Raw genomic sequence first — 12,015 nt, 5'->3', positions numbered from 1 at the left:
CATTTTTGCATTTTCTCCATATCCGTGCATCCATTTTAAAACCTATTTCATGGGGAGATGCATATGGGTGATAGTAACATGCCCAAGCAATTTCAGCCAATTCCAGTGCACAGTTTCCGAGAAATCAGCCTCCATCACCTTCAGCCATTTTCCATTTTTCTCAAAATCCGTGCATCCATTGACCACAATTTTGCTATGGGAGGTGCATAATGATGATAGAAACATGCTCAGAAAATTTCAGGTCAATCCGGTCTATCTTTTGGGAGCTATGGACAAAACAAGTTGTTGTCCTACAAAAATCCAGCATCAGCAGCGTGAGGGTGCAAATCTGAAGGATGAAACAGACTTTTGCAGCTTAGATCCAGCCAGAGGATACCTGCACAAGAAAAATATCCACACATCAGACAACAAAAATCATATAGTAGAAGGGATCTAGGCATGCAACAATGGAATATGAGCATGCAGTAGCAAAAGAACCAAGCAGCACGTCGACTTACAGGTAAGTGTCTAAACCAGTTCCTCTATTTGCATTTGTATGATTCGAAAGTGCATGAATGAATGAAATGGTTGGATTAAGCTAGAAAGTTGGCCAATTAACTCGACACCCTCAGCTGGTTTGATTGCACTCATTCGGAGATCACCCAACACACGTGTATAGTCATTCACGGGAAATTTAAAAAAAACAGGTAGTGGTAGATGTTTTGAACTCCAGCGCAACTGATGGCAAGGGATTACAGGTAGAGAACATCCAGTCCCATGATGACACTACAGTAGGGACCAACGGTCCGAATAATGACAACGCACATTTCTGCCACCTCATCTTCTCACCACGAATCATGCCCGCAGTTAAAATACAGCTCAGTTAAGACATTCACCACTCTTTGTTCACTGTTCCTTCACAACGTTCCCAACTGGAGTATGCGTCCACCACTTCTAGAGCAGCTAACCAGTGGTCCTCTGCAAGATTTCTGCCTGATTTTCGAGATTTCTGCCTGTTTTTTTTTACATCTCCCGCCTATCGGGCTCTACAGGAAGCACAATTTTGTTCTACATGAAGCAAGATCCTTCTACAGGAAAGACAGAAAACAACCCTGCAGAAAGAAAGCCCGGGATTTTCAGTGAATTTCAAGCTCAAAACGAGGTAGGCTCTAAAAAAATCCTCTATGCATGGTATGTTTGTGCAAGGTGGTGAATTGAACGGCATCAGATTGGAAAATCAGAGGAAAATTCTGCCTGTGTAGTGGAAGTAAAACATTTGTCTGCATATTGCACTGAGTTTCCCTAGTTTCCCTGCATCAAAAATCTCCTCCATGTGTTCTTTTAAATTCTCATGTAGGGAAAGTATATGCAGCCATGGAGGCCAGCCTGTGCATGCGTAAAAAAAAAAATTGGATTTGCATATTTGTCTGTGTGCTGAGAAGAGAACCTGATCCTTGTGCTCTGCCTGTAAAAACAAAATTCTTCCTTTCATAAGCAAATAGTCGAGTTCTGGTTAACAGTAGTCTTAAAACAAGGGAATTGTTGCTAGTTGATATTGGACACACGAGAAATTCCTTCTTGGGTTCAGGGGAAACCAAATTCAGCTATCCTCTGTTTCAGATTGACTGTTTGGTTGCCTGAGCATTTCCTTTTCTGATTAAAACATAAAAAGAGCACTCTCACCATGCCAGGAGGATTCATAAGGGGAGAACACACTGAAGAAGGTGAGAAAACCAATGGTGAAGGAACACAGGACATTCAAGCATAGAAAGAACAGAAAGAAAAAGGGGAAATGGGCCAGATTGCTGAGCCTAAAACAGAGGAAGAAACAGTAGCAAAAACACCAAGGGAAAAGAGGATGCAGAGTAGGACAGAGAAGGCCAAAAAATCCCAAATGAAGGCTGCCATAGCCAAAGCAGGCACACAAAAACAAAAGGAAAAGACACACCCTGAGATCTCAGCAACACACACAGAAACAATTGACACAAGGATTTCTACAGGAAGCAAGGAAAAAGAACAGAAAGAGGAGAAATCACCTGAGATATTGGCAAGGGAGGCAGCAGTTGTGCTTGCTGCATTAAGCACACCTACAAAACAAAAAAAGGAAAAAGAGAAAAAGGCAGGCCTCCATGTATTTAAAGGCTAGGAAAAGCACAAGAATTCAAACAAGCAGAATAGGAGGAGCAGTGGAAGGACATGGACAAGAAGGTAGAATTTTATGGCACACATCAGAAGCTTGGGATGGTAAGGAGGCCACCAGGGCCATCAAAGATGAAGAGATAGATTAGTTGCTCAGAGGATGAGCAACACTTTCAGTAGGGGGTGATGATGAGCCCCAGAAATGGGTAATTATATGGGCTCATTTAGCCTCCTAATTCGACTTAATCCACCATTCTCATTAGTTTATTGCATGTTTTTGATTATATTTATGCTAATAGAGTGAATTGGGTTAGTCATTATGCCAAAAAGTCTAATGTGTGTTGTATGCAGATTTTTGGTCAATTTTGAGACAAAATCAAAGGTTTTAATGAGCACTTGGCAGCCAAATTCGTGGAAGAACAAGGGAGAGGATTTGTAGGAAGGTGTCCCCTTAATTTATGAGCCCTTACCTCGAATTCTCCACCAGCAGCTCGGAGTTCAAGGGCCACCACATCAATGATCACAAGGGCAGCCGAGCAGGGCTAGTAAAGTTGCTGTTAATTGCAAGTTTTGGCAGCTGAGTTCCTAAAGTTTAGGAGGAATATTGGGGTCCTCAATTTGTATAAATAAGAAGGCTTAGGGCCTCAGTTTGGTTAGGCAAATGTTAGTTAGGAGTTAGTCAGATTTTAGTCAGTTGTTAGTTAGATTTTAGTCAGTAGGTTAGCTCTGCATTTCATCACATTTTCGAGCTCTTTCTTGTACACAATTTTTTGGGATGTAACTATTATTTATTGATCAATAAAGATGAATCTAACTTTGCACCAGCTCTAATCTTTCTTAGGAGGCTATAGCTCTTGGGGTTGGGCCCAAACCAAGTGCCAGTACCTCCTTTGTGTACTTTTATGTGTCTTTGCTGCATTCATAGAATAATTTCTGTTATTTAGGTTAAAATCTTGCTTTGTTACTTAGGTTGTTTTTGATGATTAAGATAGTTTTTCATGCTTCAGGTTGATTTGATAGTTTGGTAATAGAAAATATCTACAAAAAGGCCATCAAGCAATCCTTGATCTCATCTCTCCCTCCTTGGGACCATGAGCTGAGACCAAGGCATACTTGCTGCCACAAAAACATTGTTTTTGCCTCTTCATGCAATTGCTAATGTTAGATTTTTAGTTAGGGAAGTTGATACCAATTGTACTTGCATGTTTAGAATCTATTCTTGCTTAGTTTCCATAGTCATCTTGCATTATTTTCTGCCAATAAATTTATGTTCATCATGTTTATGGTTTTTAGGTCAAATTAGGTCAAAACAGCTAGATCTTTGGTTTTCCTAGTCTTTGTTGATCAGTTTTGGAAAATAGTGTGCAGAACACCTGTGATACCTCCCTGCCTACCCTTCCTCCATCAGACAACCTACTCCAACTCCCTAACTCAGATTCCTTCCCTTCATTTGCCACATTTTCTCACTTTGCTCTAATTTCTACACTCTTGTGAAACATTGCTTCATCCATCCTTGAACAACTCCAATCACCTTAATCACTCTTCAGCCTCATTCACTAGGCCCTAGACCCCTTCACATCCTCATCCAACCTCCATTTCCACTTTTCCACCATTTTTCCACCATAAACCCTCCAAAATCTTCTTTCGAAACATCCTGTAGAACCCCTGCAGACTTCCTGTAGAAGATCACGTGGGAAGTTTCTCGAGATCTGATCACTGTGAAACTCTCTGGAAGGGTGCTAGGGACCCCTTAGGCCCTCTTCTCACCTTACCAACCACCTGAAAGTGCCTACCCTATCTCCTTTCGTCAATCAACTTCTGCACAGTCAAAAACAGTTAAAGCACATGCATAATAATTTTCCAAAATTACCCAAAAATACAAAAATATGTTTTTGTTTTTGTCAGATTTACTTCAACAGTAGCTTAGAAACATTCATTTTACCTTTCCAAGAGTCAATGGCATCCATTTCAATAGCTTTCATCTCTTTTCTTGCACCAATAGGGTTAGCCGGTAAAACTAGGGTTTGCATTTCCTTTCAGCTTTTAGTTTCTTTCTGCAAATATATTAGCCTCTTTAGAGTTAGCTTTTGTCCATCATAGTTAAAAGATTCTTCTGAGAGCTCATAGAAGTTGGCTTAAGCTCCTAGCAGACTTGTGCCAGCTGATCAAGTGACAATCTGCGGCAAGAGCTAGTACTTGTGCCTATAGCACCTTCGCTTCCAAATTTGTTACGAACTACCAGGTTGATAAAGTAAAGAAGGGAGTCCCAGGAGTTGCAGCATTATTGCTACAATACTGGAGCCCACCACTCAGGTAGGTGTGCACAAGTGAGGCTTCGAACCAGAGCTCTTCTAAGAATTCATTGAGCAGAGCCTTTGGTATCCTCTCCATTGACCTTATGGTGGCTAGCATCTACGCGTACCAATCCTTGAAAGTTATTTCATTAATCTTCTTCATGCTAGGGTCTCCCGATGCCCTCCATGGGTCGTAACGGAGTGATATTGGTTGACCATTGACGATGGTTGCCAATTCCCTCTACTTCGACAACTTCCACTTCCGCATTGCCAATGACATCAAAATGTACCTAAACACGAAATTAGTACCCCACCTCTACACATCTTCACAAGCTTCAAATAGCTCGTTGAGAACAAATGCGGACCAGTTCAGTACCTCTCCTCGAAAAAAATGTTCCGCCACCAAAATGGCATCCAACGTGCATTTGTTCTTCGTAAAGTGACGCATTGTTTTGCCTGCTATGAGGTAGTATGCAAACCTGATGTCGACCTTGTTGATTATATCCAGCTTCGTTCCTCTCCCACCCCACTCAGTCCCATATCTGGCATAGATATTATCCTCTGACTGCTTCTTGGCTCTCTTAGCCCCTATCTGGAATGTTATGCTAACTGTATTCCCTCCCGTGGATAACCCTGTTAGATGACTAATATCCTCCACATGGATGGGATACTCCTTGTCCAACCACAATGATCCTCCATGCATCCTGCTCGCCAAAAGTTTGGTACACTGCATTGCGGCGAATTGGGTGCCGAACACAGGTAAATTCCTCAAATGGAGTAACGTCGATCTCTGTAGCCCTTTAAACTCCTCCCTGACCCTGGAGGTCTTGGTGCCATCCTCCTTCTAGAAATCCTCTACATAAACTTCTCTTTTCATGGCTGGGAACTGGAAACAGTTTGTAAAATCATTGTCGACCAAATTTGCCTTGTCATATTTGCCATACAGGTTATCGACCACTGAAATTGTTTCTAGTATATCCTGCGGGATGGATACAATTCCTTTTGCCATCTCCTTTCGCCTGTGATAAACAATCTGCACCTGAGGTTTCCTGCTTCTTTGTCTCTGCAACTATTCTTCAGAGCGGCCTTGTAATTCTTCTGCTATCTGTGATTGAAGTTCTGGAATGCCCTTCATTATCCAACGAAATAAGTAGTCGGACCTGACACGACATTTCTTGACTGATTGGACCTTAGCAACTAATTACTCTGGCAACTTTCCCATGTGTTCTAGCTATACCTTATCGTCGTCGACTGACCTGGATGTGACAACCATGACATGGACTGGGAAAGTACAGAGTGGGCTGCATGGCATATTTATTTTGCCATGATGGGGTTATTTCTTAACTAATTTTGTACTTAATGGGAAAATATTTTGCAGATCCTACTTTGAAATTTGAATTATTAGTTACTTAATATGGAAATGACTATCGATACGGCAGAAAGGATGGGTACAACGTGTGATCATAAAGTCCAGAAAAAGTGCATGCCTATGTGTACCTTGCTGATGGGGATTACATGTGTGACTACTAAATCTACCTCTTCTTCCCCCCCCGACCACAAATGGGTTGCGGCGTGCTGAAGTTGCTGCTGCAACCTTATTATCCTTCTGCTCATTTTTATGACATGACTAGACTGAACCTAGTGGCTTGTATATATATATTTTCCAAGTTATGCTTCACGGAAGGGCTTCAGGCATGCATCATTCACCCATCCATGTAGTAGGACTCCATCCAGTTGCGCGAGCCTTACTGCTCCCGAATCTTTGATTTCCATGACTATAAACGGGCCTAACTAGTGCATCTGTAGTTTCCCTGGGAACTTCTGGAACTTGTTGTCATATAGGAGTACCTGTTCCCCTATTTCAAAAGACTTCTTCCTGATATGCCTATCATGCCACACTTTTTTTCTTCTCTGCTCCATTGACTGATGAAACTCAGCCAAGAAGCGGGTTTCGTCAAGTTCCAATAACTGACCCAATCTGTCCTGCAAGGCTATGTTGTCCACCATTCATGTGGCTTCAGATATGAACATACTTGGTAATCTAAATTAATCTGGAACCACAACTTCCCTTCCATATACTAGCTGGAACAAAGTTTTCTTATGAAGTCTATTTACTGTTGTCTTGTACACCCATAGAGTTGTAGGTATTCTTTCATCCCAGTCATCCTTGTTGGCTGACACGACCATTGTTAGCCCTTTCTCCAGGATTTTGTTGAATGCTTCCACTGCGTCGTTGGCCTGTGGGTGATAGGGGCTACTCTTGTTGTGCTAAATCATGAAGGTTCTCAACAGAGTCTCAATGGTTTCATTCAGAAAGTGCGTTCCCTAGTCACTTGTGAGGCTCCTCGGGCATCCAAACCTTGAGACTATGTTCTCAAAAATAAACCGTGCATCTGTTTCTGTTGTACAGTCTTTGACGGTTGCTGCTTCTGCCCACTGAGTGAGGTATTATGTTGTTGTTATTATGTATCTCGCTCACGAGTGCCTCGCCGGTGGTGTAATGGGTGCCATGAAATCTACTGCCCATTTATCAAAGATTTGCAATGTGTGGACAAGGTGTAGAGGCATCTCATCCCATCGAGAAGGCTTTCTGACCCTTTGATAGGCGTCGCAGCTCTTAGAAAATTCTTTAGAATATTTATGAACAGTTGGCCACTAGAGTCTTGCGTGTAGTATTTTTCTTGCGGTGGCTTTACCTCCTACATGTCCTCCTACAACCCCCGTGTGACATTCCCATAGGACATCATTTCTTTCATGCTGGAGGACACAACACCTCAGTGTTTGATCTAAGCCCATCTTATAGAGGTGTCCTGTGATCAGCTGGTAATCTGCTGCCCTTACTACCAAGTGTCGTCACTGTGTTGCCATATATACACCTGGGCAATGACCTATTGTTAATAATGTGGCAATCTCTTCTAGGTGATCTGGGATTGCCTCTATTATGAATAAGTCGGCATCGATAAATTGATCATCCACTGCTCCTTCATTCTCCCCTATCTCTAGTCGTGAGAGATGGTCTGGTCCCACATTCAGTTTGTCGGGTTGTATGATCACCTCGAATGTGAATTCCTAGAACAACAATAGCCATCAGCATATTCTCCCTTCTAGTACTGGCTTGTTTACCAAGTATTTGAGCACGGAATGGTGTATAAAGAATTTGAATGGTGCACCCAATAAATAATTCCTGAACTTTTGGAGAGAATAAACCATTGCCAGGGCTTCTCTCTTGGTTGTTGTATAGTTTCTCTCTGCAGTTGACAGCTTTCTGCTAGCATAGTACATCGGGTGGTCCATATTCTTCTCCCTTGGCTGCGCTAAGACCGCTCCCAATGCTATACCTAACGCATTGATGTGCACATGGAACATTTTATTCCAATTGGGATAAAAAAGTATAGGTGCACTTGCTAGCATTTCCTTCAAATTATTCAGAGTTGTTTGACAATCCTTAGTCCAAATGAACTCTTCCATTCTCTTTAGCAATTTTTCCATTGGGGCTGTGATTGATGCATAGTTCCTGTTGAATCAATGGTAGTACCTCGTATGACCTAGAGTTGATATTAGTTGTTTTACATTGCGTGGTGGTTCCATGTGGACAATTGCTACACCCTTTGCTAGGTCTACACATACTCCATCCTTGCATATGATATGGCCTAGTAGTGTTCCAAACGGGACTGCAAAGATACATTTCTTAAGGTTTAAAGAAATCTACAGTTGGCTGCACCTTTCAAACATTACTCTTAATAAGATGGCGTGTTGTTTTAACAGACTATACACTATCCAATCATCCATGTACACCTCTAGAAACTTGTGAATATAGTCTCGGAATGCAGCTATGACAATCCTTGAGAAGACTTCTAGTGCATTCTTTAGTTTGAATGGCATCACACTGTATGCATATGACCCCCACTTAGTAGTGAATGTTGTTTTTCTTTTATCCTCCTCAGCTATTCGAACTTGGTGGTACCCCAAAAATCCATCTGTGGACGAATATGCTTTGTTCCCCACCACATTTTCTAGGACTTCATCACTGAAAGGCATCGAGAACAGGTCATGCACACATGCATTGTTAAGGCTTCTGTAATCAACACATACTCTGATATTAGTTGCATCCTTCTTGTTCTGTATCACTATCGGGCTTATCCACTTAGCTTCATCTACCGGAAATATAATTCTTGCTTCTAACATTTTGTCTATCTCTTTCTTAACTTTCTCCTTCACCCTTGGGTTTAATCTATACGGTCTGTGCTTTAGCAGCCGAGCATCTGGTCTCAAGACAATCTTCATTTCCCCTATATTTGCTTTTATCCCCTTCAGCGCTGCTACTAAGGCTAGGAACAAGGCCTGATATTCTTGTAGTAGGTCAAAAATCTCTTTTATGGTCTATTCGTCCCAGTAATACCCTACAAATGCTATTTCGGGCTTATCCTCCATCCCAACATTTTGTTTTCTTAGTTTCATTGGTAGAAGGTGGGCACCTCCTATTGAGGGGATCTCCCAGATGTCCCTCTCTCCTTTCATTTCCCCAAACGTTAGGTGTCTCAATCCATCCAACCCATCCTCCTTTGGCTTTGCGTCCACCTTATCGCATGTCACATATCCTGGTGACTCCATGTTGTACAGATATTGCAGAAAATTTTCATCAGGCCCTCCTTCAACCAATGGCTCTGGGGTGAATAGAACCTACTTTATCACCTAGAGTGCCTCTATCATGTGTGCCTTGTTACCTCTGAATGAAAAGTTGCTAACAAACTGTACCTCCAAAGCATCCCAATCTGTCATCTGCCGACAGAGCTCCTCTTGTACATACCAAGCTTGGGGGACAGTTCCGAGGGTATGTATAAATGCGTGTACCCATCGATCCTTCAACATTCCCTGGCTCTTCCAATTGGTTATGCAATCTTCGATGTGCTTCTCAGGACTTGAATCCCCCTGGTACTTTGCCTTATCCTGTGGCTGATCTTCCTCCTGGGAAAATCTTTCCTTCATGGCTTGCTTGATGCTCATCCAGTCTCTTAGTGCATTGCGGTGTGTCTTCCACCATCTTGTTGGTGTTTCCATGAGGGCGATATCAAGAAAGGGAATATTTTGATCCTCCATTATTTCCTAGTCCATCTTGTTCATGAAGGCATCCACTCGTTGAAGGCCATAATATGTGGGATAGTCACACATCTCCATTCCTATCCAATTTACTCGGGTTACAATTGCACAACGTCTAATGTTTAGTTCATACTTGCCTTGCTTCCATGCATCCCATGTAGCTTCCAAGATGGTCTCTAAGCTTTAGATACTTCTCCAGCTGACGAAGCCTCCTGTCGTGGGATTTATAAAATCTTCCCTCTTCCCCGCTGTGAGCCTATAAAGCTGGTCTAGCATTCCTAGTTCATCCCTATCATCTATTGGATCTATGAACCTAGGTCCTTGGTAGGGGTCCAAGGGTTGGATCACCCTTAGTTCTTTCTTTAGGTCTATGAAAACATAGTTTTCATAGGCCCAATCAATCCCAAGGAGCGTCGGGTATGGGTCCTTATCCCCCATGATGTCAATCACCTCGAACTCAGTGTGTGTCTTCATGCCCACCACATCGACTTCCACACTATCCAACCTCCTAATGGGCAGTATATAGTATTTATTTTCCATCCTTAGTTGAATTGACGAGTATTTCAGTTGTGGCTTCCACATTGCCTCCCATGTTTTTCTATGTAGGATGTTTACATCCGACCACAAGTCTAACATTGTGTCCCTTATCTGGAACCCTGCAACTTGCGCATTGATTCAGAACTCTTTGTCACTTCTCCTTTTGTTCTGTTTCACTCTTATGGAGTTCCTTTCTGGAAGATCTGCAAGTGATCACTCCACTTTCCCTTCTTCTACAGATACCGTAACCTTCAAAATTTTCTACAACTCCTTCAACATGCCTTCATCCTAAAAAATATTCAGGAATAGTTTAAACCATTCTTCAATCATCTCGCCGTGCTCAAGCACGTGATCCTACCATTTCTGGTTGTCTCTCTTCTCAATCATATCCTCGAACAGCTTAGCTGCCTCATGATAGTACTGCTTTTGGCGTTTGGGGTGATATACTTTCTGTGGAGATGTTGCTTTAACAATCAAGGGGGAGTCTGTTGTGCTACGATCCTCCACTGTCCTCTTTCCTCCTTGGGTGAATATATTAATATTATTTGTAGGAAGACCATCATCGATCCTTGGTTTGGAATTAACCAGGTTATCCCTCCTCTACCTGGTCCTTTCCTCCCACTTTGCAATGAGTTCCAAACAATCTTTTGTGGCGTGGGTATTAATCTTGCACTGTGAGCACCAAGGTCTCCTTGAGAGCAGGCATTCCGTGGTGACATGCCCTTCCCGATCGCGGTTGTAACACCTCAAGGGCCTCTTCCTCCAGTTCTCCCTCCTCGCGCCTTTCCTCATCCTCCCCGATTTGACTCATTAATTATGAACATAGATCTGTCCAGTCTTTCTGCTAGAGCATCTAGTGCTTTGCATTGATTAGTGTGATGTGTTGTAGATGCGCAATACTCACAATAGTTGTTATTGGGGTTGTTGGAGTATTTCTACAGTATTGGGCACATCCATGGCTAGTGTCCGTACGCTCTACAAATCTCGCAAAAGTCTTGGCTATTCCTTCCTGGGAAAACTCCTTGCACTCCTATTGCCACAACTCCTACGGTTGGTGGGGCCCCTGATGACCCCATGACTCCCCCTGGATGATTAATCCCTCGCAACCTGGGGCATTTTTCCACAACGTGCCCTTCCACCATGTAGTGGGTGCACCATACATTGGGTCTGGCTGGTCGTACCAGCTGAAGATCATTCAGCTTCTCTATTAATGTTGCGATCTGATTTTGGAGACCCATGATCAACAAGTCTTGGAATCTTGTCCCTCCCCTCTATTCATGAGTATACTCAGCCATGGCCTCTATTCAGGATTCTTTCTCCAAGGCATCTTGGAGGGTTCCAATTTTATGTTGCGTCAACGATGTTTTGGTTAGGGGAAAGAGTGCCTTAATAAACCAATGCTGCTAGTGATTTGGGTCCAGGGTGTAACTCAACTTTGCGATGGCATCTTTAAACCTTTACATGAGCTCCCAAGCTGTCTCACCCTCCTTTTTCTTAATTTCCCACAACTCCTACAACCCATGCTAGTCCGTTTGTGGTACTTTGAATTCCTGCACAAATCCTCTCTTGATATCATCTATTGTGGGGTTCTGGTTATGCTCTGCCCATTTTATAAACCAACACTGATCCCTCTCCCTCAGCGTGGTCTAGAATTCCACTATCCTGACATTGTCTGGAGTTTTATGTGCTTTCCAAATAGCTTCATAGAGATACCAGTGTTGCTCCACATCCTTGTTTCCACTTCTTGCAAATTCTGGATATCTCGCAAAAGACCCTGCCATACTAACTTGGGTGTAAGCTAATAGCACAAACCATTTGTCCCCAGGCTGTTGGGATCCCTACAATCCTAAGTTACTGATACTACTGGCTCCTTTGTTGCTCCCAATATTAAAATTGGCTTTGTATTTCTCACACACACTATATACCCGTACTGCCTTGGCTAAGTTAATAACAAATTCCTCCAGATTGT

The sequence above is a fragment of the Pinus tabuliformis genome, chromosome 4_1 (assembly GCF_031772625.1).
Source record: "Pinus tabuliformis cultivar Carrire ecotype Pingquan chromosome 4_1, CPIR1, whole genome shotgun sequence".
NCBI lineage: Eukaryota > Viridiplantae > Streptophyta > Pinopsida > Pinales > Pinaceae > Pinus > Pinus tabuliformis.
This window is presented reverse-complemented; position numbering follows the sequence as displayed.